General features: G+C 38.1%; 1 long non-coding RNA gene across 1 annotated transcript in view; it reads left to right on the forward strand.

Moving 5' to 3' along the window:
- Nucleotides 1-19,052, forward strand: part of LOC109028526 (uncharacterized) — a 48,536-nt gene extending 29,484 nt beyond the window's left edge. The window contains exons 2-5 of the long non-coding RNA XR_002007536.2: nucleotides 14,103-14,215; nucleotides 14,882-14,929; nucleotides 17,287-17,364; nucleotides 18,890-19,052. This is a non-coding gene — a long non-coding RNA (uncharacterized lncRNA). The remainder of the gene's footprint in view (nucleotides 1-14,102; nucleotides 14,216-14,881; nucleotides 14,930-17,286; nucleotides 17,365-18,889) is intronic.
- Nucleotides 19,053-19,350: the final 298 nt, after the last annotated feature.

Consider the following 19,350-nt stretch of genomic DNA (forward strand, 5'->3'; position numbering starts at 1 on the left):
CTTTTTCCTGGATTACTGCATTTTCCAACTGTTTGTGCGTCAGCATATGGCCCCTATGTTCTTTTATTAAGAAAAAAAGAAAAACATTTACATTCGCCGTCTTCACTGCATTTTGTTAAATGTCATCTACAAATTCTATCTGTGCTCTGACCAACACTTGTTCATATTTGAAGTGCCCATCGTATTATTTACTAAGACAATTACCTCAGCATTTGGGATCCTTTTGATCTAAACACCATCACATATTTTAAAATGTGTTTCATCTTTTTAATTTAGTTGGTTCTGGGACTCAGGTTTTGGAATGCTATTCTTAAATAAATCATAGTTGATGACAAGAAGTCAAAGTTACTTCCTGAATTTGTTTCAGAGTTTTGGAATATGGAAAGCAGAATGCATGCTATATTTAGGGTAGACTGTAACGTTTTCTGTGGATTCAGGTTATTTCTTTCCTCTTGTGAGGAACAAAATTGAACAGTCTCATAGATGGCAGAATGGCCCATGTGTGGTGTGGTCCTGTTGCTACAAAAAAAAAAAAAAAAACTGCTTGAGTCTATACTAACAATATCCTATTCCCGTTAACCTTATGTGCAACGGCTGAGAGATAACAGCTGTTTCAGTGAATATCAAATCTTGCCCAGAGGAACACGTGCATTGCTCTGTCTATATAGAAATTTATCAGCGCTTTTCTGCCCATGCACATCTGCTGGTGTGCCATGGCTCAAAAGGCAGCAACCATTCTCACTGAGCACCAAGGAGAAGTGAAGTTGGTCTTGGGACTGTTTTGCATAGAGTCCTTGGTCTGGGTTAGAGACAAATGGATAGACCTCCTGAGATGCTCCTGCCAAGGAAAATCAGATGATAATAACCAGATATTTGTATATCACTTTATAGCTATACTATAGAGAATATTCACAAATATCATTTCCTTTTTGTTTCACTGCAATCATGTGAAGTCAAGTAGTAGACTTTTTTTTTTTTTTTTTTTTTTTTTTTTTTTTTTTTTGAGATGGAGTTTAGCTCTTGTCGCCTAGGCTGGAGTGCAATGGTGCTATCTCTCGGCTCATTGCAACCTCCCCCTACCAGGTTCAACTCATTCTCCTGCCTCAGCCTCCCGAGTAGCTGAGATTACAGGCATGCACCACCATGCTTGGCTAATTTTTGTATTTTTAGTAGAGACTCGGTTTCACCATGTTGGCCAGGCTGGTCTTGAACACCTGACCTCAAGTGATGCATCTGCCTTGGCCTGCCAAAGTGCTGGGATTACAGGCGTGAGCCACCACACCCAGCCGACATTTTTTATTACCTGCTCACCACCTTCCCAGGTGTTAACCCTTCCCAGCAGCTTCAACTTCTGCTTGGGAATCTCTATAGGTTCAAAGAAGCTGCTTCCTTCATCCACTCTAGGCTGAAACCCATAACTGAATCTAAGCCAATCCACATGTTTAATTTCCCTGGTCACAGTGATTGGTACAGGCATGGACATGGAACATATGCTGATGCAGTCAGGGTGAATCTCAGGAAATTTTCTAAGCACCCTGGAATGAAGACATCACGTCGTTCACATCACCCATAAATGGCAATGCATCTTACTGTGGAAGCTTCTGGAACCCATCTTGGGACCATGAGGAATAGCAACCATAGGATAAAGCCGGTATATTAGAAGTCTAAGCAAGGTGTTGGAGAGAAATCAAATCTTTGTAATATTGGCACTTTAGTAAAAGTGCAGGAATAAATATTTTCTCTGGGACTTTGAATTGTGTGAATCAAACAAATTTCTTTATCATAACAATCCATTTAAATTTGGTTTTAATTTACTTAGCTCTGAAAATGAATTCATATAAAGGGCTGTCTTTGATGAACTCTCCTACAGACAGAGCCTGGGTCAAAGGTTTGGGTGCACATAGTTAATTTAAGGTAAAATTTAACAAGATGATGAGAGTGGAGAAAGAAGTTCAGAGCAGGAGAAAAGCCAGTAAAGGAGGTGTTAGGATAAGGAATCACAGTAGGAGTGCCACAGTAGGCAGAGCAGGAATGATTAACATTTTTCATTTCAATGTATTTTAGAGAGGTTAAATAGATATCTTTAAATTCAAAGACTATAAGCAGTGGTTATGTCACAACAGTGCTAAAACCTGAGATTTATTGAACATTTACTATAAGAGGATTATGCTAAGTTCTTATCATACACTATCTCATTTAATCTTTAAAACAATCTCTGGGGATAGTTATTATAATGCTTAATTTATTTAAAAAAATGAAATTCTGGGTAGAGAAAATTGTGTAATTTGCTCAAAGCCACATGTCAAGCATGTCAGAGTTATATCCCAAACTCAGGTCATTCTGACCCCAACATTCCATGCAACGCTGCCTCCTACCCAGCCACAACAGGTAAGCCAGCAAGGGAAGGAGTGGTCACCAACATAAGGAAACACTACCATTACTGAAAGAAACACATCTCTAAATTTCCTAGGTGAATTTATAATCTTATTTAATTTTAAAACAAAGATGTCCTACTTTCTCAAAGATTCAATTTTATCTTTCAGTAAGATGAAAGGGTTCAACCATAGTATCTCTAAGAGCCCTAATAATTGTTAGATTATATAATGGTCTGATACAAGCTTTTCAAATGCAAATATAAGTGAGTTTTAAAACATTGTCCATATGTAAGTGCATCTGAGAATACATTTTATTTAATACGTAAAATTGCAATGTGTATTTGGGTATTTTCAAGAAGAGGGAAAACAAGGGCTATGTGTGGAACAATCAGATATAAACACAGATTAATACAATTCAGTCTTTCAAGGACATTTATTGAGTATCCTCTTTAGGTCAGGTACTATGCAGCCATTGAAATATCAGTCCCTGGAAGCAAATAAAAACAAAAAGACACCTAAGAGTCATTGGCAACCAATTTCATGCCACCCAGCAAAGTCTCTTTTCTTGAATAGGATGAAGGTAGTGCAGGCCGAGAACAGAAAAGATAAAACAAATAATCTAATTCTAATTTGCACTTCAGTTTTTGCCAAATTATAAAGCTGGTTAGAGACTTATTTAGGATATAAAAATTTGTGTGAAAGCCTCTGAGGGCACGCACACACACACACACACACACACACACAGAGGCATCTATAATATGGCAGCATCTCAATATGGTTCTCTCTAAGGAGGCAGCATTAGCTGGTGGAAAAAACAATGATTTGGGAATTAGGCAGATTTGGAAATAAACCCTCCCTCAACCATTTTCTAGTTAGGGAATATCACTTTACCTTTCTGAGTGTTCCTGTCTTTTGAATGACTTAACTACAAATTTGTCAACTAGGGTTGATGTATACATAGTTCCTGGCCTAGGTACTCAAATAGATTAATAATAAGAAGAAGAAGAAATGGTTACTATTCATTGAGGTATTTTTAAAATCATTTACAGTATGGGTTTTGAGAAACTGTTTCCTTGAAAAATAAAATCCCCACAGCCTAAATCACAAAGGAAATTAACAGTTTTAAATGTCACAAATGATTGTACATAATCAATGACCACTGGCAAGATTTAAAAAGAAAATCTAATGTGAGTGAGTGATTCTCCCTGGGATCCAAAAATTAATTTTAAAAATATTGGTACGCAAGCTAAATTAACTTAAGTATAGAGACCGTTTTTCTATTTTAGCATCTTTTTTCCTTTGCTTTAATCGAATAAACATATAAAAATAAAGGACTCAGAAAGCATATTTTTCTGAGTTATCAAACATAGCCATTACAGTTTTAAATTGCTGAGCTCAAAGGCTGAAGCTTACATTTTGGAAAACCATAAATACTAAAGCAAAGTCTCGATATGCCTATATCATTTTACCTTAGCTTGTGTTAGTTCTTATTATCAGAGTTCAAACAGTTGTGTAAAAGTGTGTCCAAGAAATTGGTGTGATATTGATTATCTATTTTTTCCTTTTAATGTTGATGATAAACTCCATTTACAGTTATGTGATTTGTCTCTCTGTAACTCTTCATGAATTATGTTGTAAAAATTTTGTTGTATTGTTAATGCTTGTATTAAACCTAACTTTTTAATGTATTTATATCTTTTCTCCTCAATAAGATTATAATATTATTGGTAAAAGATTCTGTGTTATGCTGTTCCCCTTTGCAGCCTCTGAGGTCAGGTAGCATATATTCTTTGTGTACAGCAGGAGCCCAATGTGTAACATATTTAGGGCTGGGCTGATATTTCGCTCATCTCTATAGTCATTTTCATCTCTTTATGCTGATTTGTGTCTGCTTTATTACTCCTGTTCTTCCATTTGACTCCTCTATCATAGTCTCTGTTTTACCAGATTCCCTCCTCATTTTAAATCAAATCAAATCCTTCTGTTTACTTTCCACTTACATTACTGCCTGCAAGTGTCTATCAGGTATACTTATACCTAGATTATTTATGCCAGGGCTGTAATGCTTTTCACAATACCATATGCATCAAAGATGTTTCACAAAGCAAAACTCCCATTTTATTGCATCTACTCAATTTTGCAAGCCCGTAACTCCTCCCAGTTGTCATTTTCACAATAATACAAGGGAGGACATTGTTTGTATGAAAATTTTACACAATGCCTCTCTCTGTCTAGTCCATTTTTTAGTTAATCAAATTTTTATTTTATTCTGTTTTGCTGGTTCCTGGTAATCATTACCCACTTCACATTCTTCTGTATTTGAAATTTCTACAGGCTCCACCTCCTTTCATTCAAATTGAGTTCATTTTATACATGAGCTTTCCCTCATGGACATTTTAATCAGCTGCTCCATGTACCAAGAAAATGCTTTGAAACATAAGCAGACTGCATCTCTAGTAGCATCATTAGTAGAATGTAGAATTTGTTGCTGATTTATCTCTACCTAGGCAAAAGGCAGAGATGTGGATTGTAACAAATCTGTTACCTTACTCTAACCTGTCTTAGTGACAACCAGTTATAGTATGACTTGCTTTTCTTTTACATACATAAGGGGGTCGGTGAGGGGCGAGATCTCTAATATTCTTATCTGTAGGCACTACCCAGTGTGCACCTAGCAATTGCATGATATAGAAAACATATCATTTTCTCTACTGAAAAACTCTTTATTTTATAATTATTCAATGGTAAAAAAAGAGGCTTTATAAAATTCTGTCTGAAAAACTAGAATGTAGATCTATGGAACTATTTTTGGAGGATGCTCTCTCTGATTTTTAAGAGTTCAATTTCAAAGGAAGTGTCTCAAGCAAAGGGCATATCTCTTTCCTGATACAGCTTCTAAGAAAGGCAGTGAAAGCTGATAGGGAGGACTTGATCCTAGGATCCAGCTGCCAGAGCCTTTGTGCATCCACCGACCAATGAATAGGACATCTCCCAGGGCCAATATTGAACTTAAAAAAGGACTGAACATCTGTTGTCATGTTGCTAACAGACTCCATGTACACTTGGTTGAGAAGGAGATCAAGACTGTCTTTAATATTAACTATTTTTGAATTTAAAAATTTGGGGCCGGGCACAGTGGTTCATGCCTGTAATCCCAGCATTTTGGGAGGCCGTGGCGGGTGGATCACAGGTCAGGAGATCAAGACCATCCTCACCAACATGGTGAAACTCTGTCTCTATTAAAAATACAAAAATCAGCCAGGCATGGTGGTGGGCGCCTGTAGTCCCAGCTACTCTGGAGGCTGAGGCAGAGAACTGCTTGAACCCGGGAGGTGGAGTTTGCAGTGAGCCGAGATCGCGCCACTGCATTCCAGCCTGGGCGACACAGCAAGACTCCGTCTCAAAAAAAAAAAAAGAAAAAAAAAGGAAGACGTTCTCTAGAAATATGAATATCCAGATGTGGTTATTAGAATAGCCCATTTAAAATTATTTTTGTCCAAAAAAACTGGGGACATGTGGTCACTGCAATCACAGCACACCAGTTCTCTCCATAAACCCCATCCTCTGGGCTGCGCCTGTGTACTTCCTAAGAAGAAATACTGAATAGAGGTGCCTCAAGACTAATCAGATTTAGTAGGGACAATCCGCTTTGCTGTTCATACTGAGAACAAAATCAGACCTAAATTGACTGATCCAGAATTAAGGACTTTACAGATTTACAATATAAACAGTGACATCTTGTAAGGGATCTATGCGATACATTTAACCATACTAGTTTTCCAAACTGCATTTGTGAATTCACTTTGTTTTTTGGGAAGGTTGTTAACAATGAAGGTTGGTTGAGGAAGATTTCTATTTTGATGTATCTTTATTAAAAAGGCTTCAATTTAGACATATCTAGAGAGTGCCACCTTGTGGCTAAAAGGCAGTAAAGTCAGATGGAGAAAAACATATCACGTGTAAATTTTCACTATTTCTGATTGTTCTCTTTATATGTAAATAAGCCTGACAACCCAAATATTTCTTCAATCATACAGAGAGAAAATTATATAAAAGTGATGCAAATTAATCTAAAGATTTCAGAGAAATATTCTGTTTCAATATTATTATACAAGAATAGTGTGTTGCAAAAATAGATGTATATGCACTGTCATATACGTGTGTGTATACGTGTATATGCATACTTTTACTGCTGGTGTTCATAAAATATCAATACAAAAAAACAGCAAACCATTTGAAGATAGAAATATTAAATCTACCTTCACATTTTGATTTTTTGGCTCATCCTCAATTCTACACAATTATTAATTCTCAGATGCATGGACTAAAAAACTCGGCATAAAAATTAATTTCTTGATATTGAAGAAAAACAAGGTTATGGACAAAATACAGTACTGCAGCGGGTTTTCACTGATGGCAACCTCTTATTCCATGCACCGTGTTAACATTATGCAGCTTTAATGCGGAAATGGAATACATCTCATTTCTGAGGATACCTGGTTTGAGCCAGGCTTTTTTTGTTTGTTTGTTTGTTTGTTTTTTGAGACGGAGTCTCGCTCTGTCACCCAGGCTGGAGTTTAGTGGCGCCATCTCGGCTCACTGCAAGCTCCACCTCCCGGGTTCACGTCATTCTCCTACCTCAGCCTCCCGAGTAGCTGGGACTACAGGCGCCCGGCTATTTTTTTTTGTATTTTTAGTAGAGACGGGGTTTCACGGTGTTAGCCAGGATGGTCTCGATTTCCTGACCTCGTGATCCGCCCGTCTCGGCCTCCCAAAGTGCTGGAATTACAGGCATGAGCCATCGCGCCCGGCCAAGCCAGGTTTTTATAATCTGCAAATCATGTATTGTTACTGATTCTAGAATGATAAGCCAAAAATAGATCAAAGACAAATAATTTCAAATAAATATCAGCATTAATGTTTATGTCTATAGTTGTTTAAAATTTGTCTCATTTGAATAGCTAGAGTTCAATTCCTTGACTGCTTTGAATTGTTCAGAGGAAAGATTTGGATACAAGGACCTTTTAGTAATTATTATAAAGGAATCAATTTCTTCCTGGTTTACCAACTTTTTTTGAATCTTTATGAAAGAGACAGTGAATATGTCAGCTGAACTCTATTTCTAACTTCAGATGAAATGAACTGTTCATATATAAAGCTGATTTGTCCTATAAAACTGCTGGTTTAGTTCTTTATTTTCAAAATGTCTATGTTCACGTCCTTTCCTGCCTCATCCCCTGACTCTGAGCCATTGCACATCCATGTCTCCATCTGTCTCAGACAAGTCTCAGAGGTATATGTCACAAGGGAGAAAGTCAGAGCAGGTGGTTTAGTTAGGAAACACCTTCCAGTCCTATTGCTATTTCTCTTTTGTTTCTTTCCATCTCTTCCATGAAGCCATTCTTGACTTTTTCATGCTCTCCAATCTCCCTCCACTTAAGTCTCCTGTAAATCTTCACCATACAATTAAACCCTTAATTATATAATGTGATATTTGTCCTCTAATTGTTTTACAAGTGTCAGTCTTGTTTTTGCGCTATATTGTGAGCAACTTGGGAACAGGAATTATGCATTTTACTTTTTCTAAATCCTGCACAGCATTCATCAGAGTGCAGTCCTCCATAAATATTTTAAAATAAAATTAATTTGGAGGATGACAGGGCCTTGGCCTTGTCCGGTTTAATATTTGGGGCAATGACTTAGAGGGCTTAAAAGAAATGCTTTTTGAATGTGCAGATATCCCGAGGTTGGGAGTGAGAACTCAGGCTCTAGTGGGAAAGACAGATATGCATTCATTTAGATTACCATGCATTATCAAATATTAGACTAAATATTGTCAGAAAAATTAAATGAAACTTCCTGGAGGAGTCAATAGATACTGAGAAGCAGCATTTGAGCTACTGAGAGGGGATTCTGGACAAAGATGGCATGCACAAAACAACAGACTAGAGAATGATGTGGAATTGCTTGAAGAATGATGTACTCATGGAGGCAGAAATGCATGTGGGTAGGTGAGACTTGTAATCCATTACTGCATGAGTTACAAATTAAGTATAGGTTGTAAAGAACATTATGTACCTTGCAAAATGGCTATGATTTAGATACATGGATTTTGTGCATTTCAGTATTTCTCTCCTTTCTATTCCTGATGCTGCAAATCTAGTTTCTCCTTCTATCTTTAACAACATAATATAATAACCCCCTAATTAGTATCCCCGTCCCTAGATTCTTTCTAAATAAATCAGGCTTCCACACAGTTGAGTAATATCATAACTTTACATGAAAACCACTTGTAATTTTCCAGTTCCTACCAAATTGAAAATAACCTCCCTGTAACAAACTAACCCTGGCAATAGGACCTTGACTTAAGTACCCTGCATTCTCTATATTATTCCTTATGACACAGTAAGAAGTAAATTCTCTTGGCTCCCAGAAATATACCCATCTTTGGAAATTATCCACACTTTCCAATTACTCATGCTTTGCATTTTTCTTCAAGTACCCTATTATCGGCCTACCAAATTCTATCTCCTTCAAGTCCCAACATGAGGGAAAAATCCTTCATCAGTCATCCTCGGAAACCCACTAAACCATACGAGTTCAATCTCCGTTGAATCTCTCAAGTCTTTGCTTATACTATGAGAACCTGACACGTCTTCTGTCCTATGACTATATAATAGTTATTTGTGTTCTTGTCACCACATAATCACCATATCTATCTCACCTTGTTCTCTCCTTGACAAAAAAAGATGTGGAATATAGTAATCTTTGCAGACCCCAAAGCAGTTTGCATTAAGAAGACCTTGCTCATACCAATTTTTAGCACTGTTTGCTCTTTGGTGACCTGCTGACACAAAGAATGTATTGCAGAATCTGACGCTCTATGTCCTCTACAGAGCCCAAAATCTAGAGGGAGACAGCTTACTAGGTACATACATCATAAAACAAGGTGGAAAAATGAATTGGGGAATATAATGGAATTCCTAAGTATGAATTCAGTATGGAAGTGGCAAGATTCCACCATTCAAATTGAAATAATGTGGTCAGGTATAGACTTTGAATCTTATCTGAAAGTCTAAGTGGTAAGTGGACTAAAGTAACTTCCTGGGCAATCACATGTAGAAGAATAAATTTCATGAAAAGGGATGAGGGCATCCTAGATTTCCAGGGATGGGTGGGTCCAGTGACATTCCTTACCAGGATCCTTAGGCTGCATAAAGAACTGCTGAAGCCCTCTTTAACAGCAGAGCAGTTATTGATTTTATGTCTATAAAGAAACATATATTTTTTATAGAATATTTGGAAAGTAGAATTTTGAATAGTTGCCTTTTTAAAAACATTTATATAAGCATATTATTTGAGATTATATTACATCATGTTTGAATCCTGACTTTTTTTTTCCACCAAACAATATATTTGAAAGATTTCTCCCATGTCATTATAGAGTCTTTAAAAAGAACAGCTGCCAGTGCTACACTACATCTTTGCATCATCATTTATTTAAATAGTTGAGTGGGACCACTTTGAAATACATCTAGGTGTGTGTCAAAGGGTAAACAATTAGCTAGGATTGAATGGACAGCAGCTGTTGGGGAAAACTACCACTATCACAACTACTTAGTTCCATCATCTATTGACCTCAAGCTGTTTTAATGTCATTTATGCCTAATGTTCCTCCCCTTGTATTCTGGAACATCACAAAACACAACACATAATGGGGACTTAGGTTGATAGACTGTGTCCTCTTCTGTAGTGAGACAACTTTATTAATTCATTTACTTTCAAAGACGAATAATTCAAAGCAGAGATTTCCCTGAAAAGAGAGAACCCCTCCTTTCAGTACAAAGGGCCAGCTGCTTTATCAAGGTGGACTTCAGATAGGAAAGCAAAGGAGCAATTCCCAAGGAAGTCACCAGGAAAGTGTCCGTTTGTTCCTAATGACATCAACCCCTCTGGCTCTGAGCTTTTCTTCTCCAGAAGGAAGCACAGAAAAGGAGCATGGAGTGGGCTTTGAGTCACGCAGGACTGGGGTCAGCTTCATGAGCAGATTCTTTCATCTCTATCTAGATCTCATTTTACAAATGCAGCTGTTATTAATTTTGAATAATTAATGTGGGGTAATAACAGCAAAAACAATAATAAATCACCCTTAAAATTGATGAGGAAACAATATTCTTGCACAAAGACTGCAAGAGGCAGATGTGTTTTATAGAATGAAATGCCAGATCTATCTACATGTGGATGCTAAGGGAGCCTATTTATAGATGGAAGGGGGTCAAGGAAAGGCTACCGATAGACACAACCTCAAACCTACCTTAATCATGGATTTTATGATTCCTTTAAAGTCCTAAGATATAATCTCATATATGTCAGATAAAGATATATAAATTTAGGTGTAGAGGTATATATACATACATACACACATATATATATATACACATAAGGACATACACACACAAAAAAAATTTAGTACTTAGCCATGAACCATAAGTGCTTTATGTACATTATGTTATTTAATTTAGTAACTCAAAAAAACTATTATATCCCTCATTCTCTAATGAAGAAAATGAGTCTCAGATTTGCCATTGATCTTATATCTAGCCTTTTAAAGCTAAAGACCATATTCTCACCTTACTACCAGCACTACAGCTGCTTTTTTTTTTTTTTTTTTTTTTTTTTTTGAGACCGAGCCTCGCGCTGTTGCCCAGGCTGGAGTTCAGCGGTGTGATCTCAGCTCACTTTCCACAAACCCCACCTTCCAGGTTCAAGGGATTCTCCTTGCCTCAGCCTCCCTAGTAGCTGGGATTACAGGTGCCTGCTACCACACCCAGCAGCTGCTACTTTTAATAGCACTGATATTATATTTCTTCTATGCCGCATTATTATCATTCATTATATTATTAGCATCTATTCATTGAGTGTTTGAACTACATACTAAGCTAAGCAATTGATATATGTTATCTCCTTTAAACTCTGTGGTACCCTGTGATTAATGTCTAGTGGATAAGTAGATATCTTGATTATTGTTGTTTACTTGTTTTCCTTTTCTTCAGGAAATTCCTCTTTACTATTCTTTTGGGGCTACCAATAAAACAGACTTGCTCTCCTAGATATAGGGACAGACAGGAGAACAAATTAGCGCAACCAGATTCTCTGTCCCAAAAATATGAATCTTAATAAAATACAAATGAATGGCCAGGCATGGTGGCTCACGCCTATAATCCCAGCACTTTGGGAGGCTGAGGCAGGCAGATCACTTGTGGTCAGGAGTTCAAGACCAGCCTGGCCAACATGGTGAAACCCCATCTCTATTAAAAATATAAAAATTAGTCAGGCCTGGTGGTGCACACCTGTAATCCCAGTCACTTGAGAGAGTGAGGTAGGAGAATCGCTTGAACCCTGGAGGCAGAGGTTGCAGTGAGCTTAGATCGTGCCACTGTACTCTAGCCTGGGTGAGAGAGAGAGACTCTGTCTCCAAGACACAAAATAAAATAAAATATAAAGGGAAATGGAACATAGTTGAAGCCCGGCCATCTGTTCAGAAACACCCGGCTCTGCTGTGGTTTTTACTCTTCCCAACAATGCTCCATTGCTCAATTCCTCCTTTGACTCTGTGAACTGCAGTAAATTATTTTTCATTGCATCCTTAAAAAATTGTTTTTCAAATATCAGTCACTTCGATTCCTCTTGCTTGCATTCCAATTACTACTCTGATTCACAGATCAGGCTACTGAAGTTCAAAGACAAAATATGATAGCAATGTTTGGAGAAGACAACTGCAGAAACTCATCCAACTGGCAAGTAAAATTAAAATACATTTCAGGCTGACCCCCAAGCCTGTATTGTGCTGTGCAGCTTTGTCTTCTAACAGTGCTTCTAGCTCTTCTCATGGAATCTAAGTTATTCCCAAAGTGAGGGAAGACTGGATGGCGCTATAAAGATGAACCCCCTTTTTATTAGAAGCAGGAGTGCTATTCCTAATCTTCAAAACTTGGTCAGGCAGTCACAACTGCTGTCATCTACAGTGTTGAAACAGGTTGACAGACCACCTGTGGGGCCAGATATAAACTTGGATCCTGAAAATCAAGGGTTCTCTGAGTCAAGGTGGCCAGGGAAGCTGGGGAATCTAGGGGGCTCAGGGCATGGCTATTTACCAGCTTGTATGGAAATATTTCTGTTGTTTTTTTAATAAACAAAAAGACCAGACATAGCCATTCTAGTACACAGTCTGAATGTCAGACCTGGATGGAAGGTGATCTTTGAAGGGATATTTGTGAAGAGAATCGTAGTAAAACACATCGGCATGAAAAACAGCAAAATTGGCTCACACATGCAGCTTCCAGTGTCTATAGGCAGATCTGAAGATTTATTTACCTTGCTCCCCAGTACTGTCTGGGCCCAGATGAGAGGAAACCTGGTGGGTTTTCCCCAGTGTTGTGAACATCATATTTTCACTCTGTTTTCTACACCTCAACTGGAATGGTATGGAATATTTGTAATTATTTGAAGACAAATTTGAAAGCCATCTACATAGTAAAACAAATGAGGGAAAAATTAGAAAAAAAGAAGGAAAATGTTCCAGAGATTGGCAGTGACTAGTTAGAAAGCATAACTAACCTACTGGCTGGCATGTCTGTGTTCCTGCTGGCCTGCAGCCAAGGTCTCTGCTGTCCAAGAGGTAGGGAACCAGGAAAGCCATTGCTTCCACACAGAGTAGATGCAAGAGAGCCTGCCTTAAGACTTCTGCCTCTTAGGCTGAACCTGTAGAAAGGAAGAGGCTGTTGAAGGTGTGCAGAAGCTCAAACTATCCACCCCAGAGGCAATTTCCTGCCTAAGGCTTTGTCTTAACAAAGAAACAGTGCTTTGTGTCCTGTTTGAGAAAAATATTTCTATAGGAATACACATACCCTTTATGCTACACTGATCTCTGGCAAAATAAATTGTCTCTATATGTTTACATCTATGTATATATTTTTAAATACAAAGTGCTTTCCAATGTCCGCATAGAGGGCTTGTGTTGCATAGGCTGAGACTCCCCACGCCTCATTAGGCCTATTTAAAATACACAGTTCTTGTGTGAAACAGAGAAGGCAGACTTAAGCCCTGTTTCCTTTCCTCATTCATTTCTCTCTTGGAAATAGCAAATAGCTTGTTCTGGCGTGCGGCTCTGCATGAATTCCCACTATTCTATGTGATTTTCCTACATAAAACTGTTAACTGGAGTCAGAAACTAAAGCAGATGAATTGGACCTGAGGGGATAGCACGCAATGTGTTGTGCTCCCAGACAACTTCATTACTTTAATTACCTAAAAAGTATAAATAGTTTGGCAGGGTACGAATCTCATTTCTCAGCCTAAACGATAATAGTTAGCTGGGAGAGATTGTCCCAAATGCTGCCGCTTATAGATTGCCCTATTTTTTTTTTTTTCTGAAAGCAGATACATCGACCTTTATGGGTATGCAGCCTATGCCCTTGAAAGTGGCTGAGGGACTGACTTTTGGACACACAGGGAGCTGAGAATGGATATTTACTAAAGCCCTATTATGTGCCATTCTTCTATTCAATGAATAATTATGATGTAGCTCCATACCATGTACTGTTCTGGGCACAAGTTACACAACATTAAAGGTAGTTTAAGTTCTTGCTCTTATGAAGTTTATATTCTAGCTGAAGTAGGAGCAGGAGAAAATAATCAGAAACAAATACATGGATACACTATTTCTAGATGTCAAAAAGAGGAAAAGGTGAAGATCAGGAGGCACAACATTCCAAGGATATAAAAGCAAATGTGAAAATGCCCTAAAGTGGACATTGGCTTGGCCTGTTGAAGGCTGAAAAGTAAGTCTGGGCTGAGTAGATGGGGCTGGCATCACATTTGATAGTTTAGCTCTGCCACTTAGTTTTCATTTTCTACTTTCAAGAGTTACTCTCATTTCTCATCTTAGGTTTCCACATCATTACATGTAGCTTACAATGTTTCCATTACAAGGTTTTCTAAGAATAAATTACAGAATGTATACTGACCACTTAGTGCTTGGCAAATATTAAAATGAAAATAAATATTAGTTGTCACTGATATTGTTATTAATTTGTAATATCTTCCCTGTCTTCCACAGTATACCATACTCCAAACTGAATCATTATTCTAACTATTATTATTATTAGAGTATTAGTATTATTTTGTAGAGAGGGGTCCTTGCTTTGTTTCCCAGGCTTGTCTTTAACTCCTGGGCTCAACTGAACCTCCGACCTCAGCCTTCCAAAGTGCTGGGATTGCAGGCTTGAGCCATCAGGCCCAGCCTAAATGACTCATTATTCTATAAATGTGATGTTTCATTTTTCAGAAATGCCACCCCTCATCCTGAACTCCATGCACTGAAACATTCATCACCACCCTTGCCATCTTTTCTATCAGCCTGTTCAAAAGTTCCAGATGGCTCTTGAATGACTCTGTCTTCACATTTGGCCATATGTTAATTGATTCAATATATGCCTGTATTACAGATGCAAGTGAAGTCTATGTTGCCTTCACCAGTGTTCAGATACACCTGGGTAGGTATTTTGTAGGGTTGGGACTCCTGAGGTCTATTTGCATGGGCCTATATCAGGAAAGTAAAACCCATTCCAGGTAGCCAACTAGTATGGTATTAAAATAGAAAACTAGCTACAAACATGTGGGAGGAGCTTAAATACCAAACAGTTGATAAAAAGGTAACCCCCAAATTAGCAAAAGTAGAAAGTTGCTATCACCCTTAGGCTATAGGAATAAGGGAGGGAATGGAATTTCCAGAGTCCGAGAGACTGGTTACCTTGGTGGGGTAGAAATGGTAGGGGGTGAGGTCAAGAGGAGATGTCCAGCAAGAACAGGAACCATAGGAGACATGCAGTCCTCTCTAACAACACTGCCAAAAACAGAGAAAATGAGAAGTAACTCAAGTTTTTCTTTTCTCCCTCTGTTCAAGCTCTTGTGAGTGTTCACTGTTGCCCAGACCTAGCTGGAAGCCAGAAGGAGACGGAGTCCTGGGAAACAGAGTTTGCAGGGGTCAATCCCCTATGATATGAAGCCAAGCAGGGGAAATGCAGGAAATGCACCTGAGCACAGACAAGTGAAACAGACAGCACAGGAACAGACACCAGGACCGCCATACCACACACTGCACATCCCCACCTGAACGCTCTGCTGTGATATTTGTGCAGCACACACAGGCAACTTGGGAGTGATCAGACACCTAGGAAACAAGTTGTCTTTGAATAAGAGTCAGATATTCATATTTTCCTGAGAAAGGGGACAATGTGTGATAAGCACACATTGCCAGTCACCTAACTTCTCCCTCCAGCCTGAGCTCAAGGACAGTCTGCAAACCAAACCTGAATGAGCTATTTAATGAATACATTCAAGTATAAGGGGTCCCAGGCAGAACTGCCTTGAGTTGTGGGCAACAGAGTGTGATACAAAGGTATAGCGAAAAGATCTCCCACATTAGCAGAAATTACACTGACTTTTGTCATAATAAGCTCAAATCATTCCTGTAGTAATAGGCCTTAATGCTCTCCATAGTTACCTTGATGCACCAGATCTTGACTGCTAGACACCCCAGTTCAGGTATCAGCAGACATCAACAACAACAACAGCACAGCAAGAAGTCTTGTTGAGTCCCAGCTATAAAGCCCACATCATGATACCTGGACCTAAACATTGACTCACCACACTGAACTGGATCAAGAAGGAATAAAAGGATAGAAGTATTAACATTGCTGACGTGATTGTCCATGAGCCCATGATAATACATATCATTTATTGTTATATACATATGTGCTTTATATAATTCTCTCATATAATTCTGTCTTTCATCATGTTTGAGACATTGTAGATTCTAAATCACATCCCAATTTCAAAGATGCTGAAATAGAAAAAAATGCACTTCAGAGCCAGTGAAATATATGATACATAAAACTAGACACGTATTTATAATAAATAACAATGGATCACTTATTTTACATCAGGCACTGTACCAAACATTTTTATTCTCATTAATCTTTATAACAAATATGTGGAGGGAGGTACTTTGTTTATCTTTATTTTACAAATGGTGAAACTGTGATTAGGACACTTGTCTGTGGTCGCAAAACTATTAAGCTGTGTAGTCTGGATTCAAATTCCAAGCTCATGCTGACATCCATTTTTTTACACTGCTTCTATGTGGATCACTTCCTGAGAGCTTTCAAAAAAGTATTATCTTAGGAAAGATACTAAAAAGAGGATATAGAATATATCTGACAATGTTAAGTAGGAGACAGGAGAATTTCGGCTTCTTGTTTCGTTATTGTGAATCAATAACTACATCCATTGCATACACACACATACACGCACACACAAAAACACACATCACACACATATATACACAGTGGTGTGACCTAAGAAAAGCTGGATTACATGTAGGTGCTTAATCATAATGATATCTGGGTTTTGTGCGTGGACCAGGACTATGTATCTCTTATCACTATATACCCCATGGCATCTGTTTCAGTGATTTTCATTTGAATACTCAACACGTGTTTTCTCAGTGAGTGAATAAATTCATACATTAAGCATTGTGTGTATACAGGGAATATGGGTACAATGATACTGAGTAAAGAGGGTCTAAGAGACTGTTCCTAGCTCGATTAGGGCTTAGCTAATCAATGTCATCTAGGTATAAGCAGAAAAATATGCCAATTGAAAGGTTAGATCTCTTTTAATTATACTGGGGCACTTGCCAGAAAGGGGCTGTCTCATAAATTTTTCACTAGCTAAAATGATAAAATATTGATTCAGAACTCACAATTAATCCTTATAAGTAGACGAGGCTTTTAATAATTCAGTCATGTCTCTCCATGGTCTTGTTTGTTCCCTCCCCATGGCTGGGTAGAAGCTGCTTTCTGAAAAGATGGAGACCATTTTTACCCAACAGCATCAGCTCAGATTCCTGTGATTATAACACAGCATGGTAAATATTAACTAACTCTTAAGTGCTTAGCCTCATTCCCCAAACACTTTCTAAAGCAGAAACACAGGTCATTCTCCTTCCATGTGTGCCTACTTGAAATCTGTTTTGTTTTAGATGTTCAATGGGATACCTTCTTCTTTTGACTTCCAATTAACTCTGACACTCTGAGTTATAAAACACACTACAGTTTTGAGAATGTAGATATAAAATGACACATGGACAGTTTCTCAAAGGGTTGCATACAGGGTCACTAGAGACTTGAAGCCCTGGCTCTGTCATCAAGCTGCTTTGAGAAAGCATGGCACCCTACCAGGCATCAGTTTTCTTATTTGGAAAATGTTGGTCCCCTCAAGGCCTCTTTTGACTTAACTTTCTTGAGCTGAAGTACTACTATTCTAGGAGTACAGGTACTTTTGGTTCAAATAAATCCTGTAGAGTACACTTAGTAAGAAGGGCAATTTTTTTTTTCTTTTCTTTTCTTTTTTTTTTTGAGATGGAGTCTCGCTCTGTTGCCCAGGCTGGAGTGCAGTGGTGCCATCTCAGCTCACAGCAACCTCTGCCTCCCGGATTAAAGTGATTTTCCTTCCTCAGCCTCCTGAGTAGCTGGGACTACAGGCACATGCCACTATGCCCAGCTAATTTTTTGTATTTTTAGTAGAGAGAAGGTTTCGCTGTGTTAGCCAGGCTGGTCTTGATCTCCTGACCTCGTGATCCACCCGCCTCGGCCTCCCAAAGTGCTGGGATTACAGGCGTGAACCACTGCACCCAGCCAAGGGGGGCAACATCTTAGTCAAAAAAGAAGAATTTCCTGTTTTAGTAGAAAAGATGCCAGATGTGAGGCTCTTCTATTCCTGATGGTTTAAGGGTTTCTATGATGTTGTTTTTGGTCCATCTCCAAAGTAAACAAATTCCCATTTAAACCATGTGCTCTGATGTTGTCATCCAGATGTTATTTTTTCTTTTGTTTCTATATTCTGCAAATCTTAGTTGGCAGACATATCTTAGACCCACAGGGGAAGAACAAATACTATAATATCATTTTTATGATCACAATTCATATCAAAGTAGGGAATTGCATAGATACAGTGTTGCAGAGAAGAAGAGGTATATATTTCAAGTAAGGTCTCTAAATCCAGGAGTTTAAAATGTGTATTTTTGATCAAACAGAATCCTCTGGCTCTGTTTCCTAAGTTTCTCTAAACTTCTGCAGTTTCTTCTCTTATTTCCCCTAAACATATAGTTTATTCCTATTCTTTGGTTTTTGTTTTCTACTTTGAAAACAAACTTTCAATTCCAAGTGACAAGGCAAAGTCACTAGGTGAAGACACTTAAATTTGAGACTCTTTAGCTATAAAGAAGTTTAGAAGCAAGTTGAGGTTCAACTATTTAATTGCCATATATTACTTATTATCTTCTAGAAGTCTGCATTCTTTTTCTTATGGCTTGATCCACTAAATTCACCAATGAGTCTGATAGTTTTTGCTTTCTTTTCTTTTATATACATATAAAATCAATCTTTCTATAGATTGCTGCTTCATGCCTTCTGCCATGTGAGGACACAGTGAGAAGATGGACAACTATGAACCAGGAAGTGAGCCCTCACCAGACACTAAGTCTGACAGTGCCTTGATCTTGAACTTTCTGGCCTCCAGAAATGTAAAAAAAAAAAAAATGTATGTTGTTTATAAGCACCTAGTCTGTAGTATTCTGTTATTGCAGCCCAAATAGACTAACACACTAGGTTTTTAACTGTTGATCTTGTATTCTTTTTCTCGTTCAGCTCTTTATAAATTGTGTTCCACTGGAGATAATATTCTGTAATATATTGATCATGTTCCCTATTGTATCTCTCCTTGCAAAAGTAATACAAGAGATAAACTTGCTAAAAATTAGATAACTCGACATTGTCATAAATCCTATCCAACTCCTTCCCATGTAGGAACCCCACCACCACCACCCCACCACAAACACACACACACACACACA

Source organism: Gorilla gorilla, chromosome 8, assembly GCF_029281585.2.
Source record: "Gorilla gorilla gorilla isolate KB3781 chromosome 8, NHGRI_mGorGor1-v2.1_pri, whole genome shotgun sequence".
Classification (NCBI taxonomy): Eukaryota; Metazoa; Chordata; class Mammalia; order Primates; family Hominidae; genus Gorilla; species Gorilla gorilla.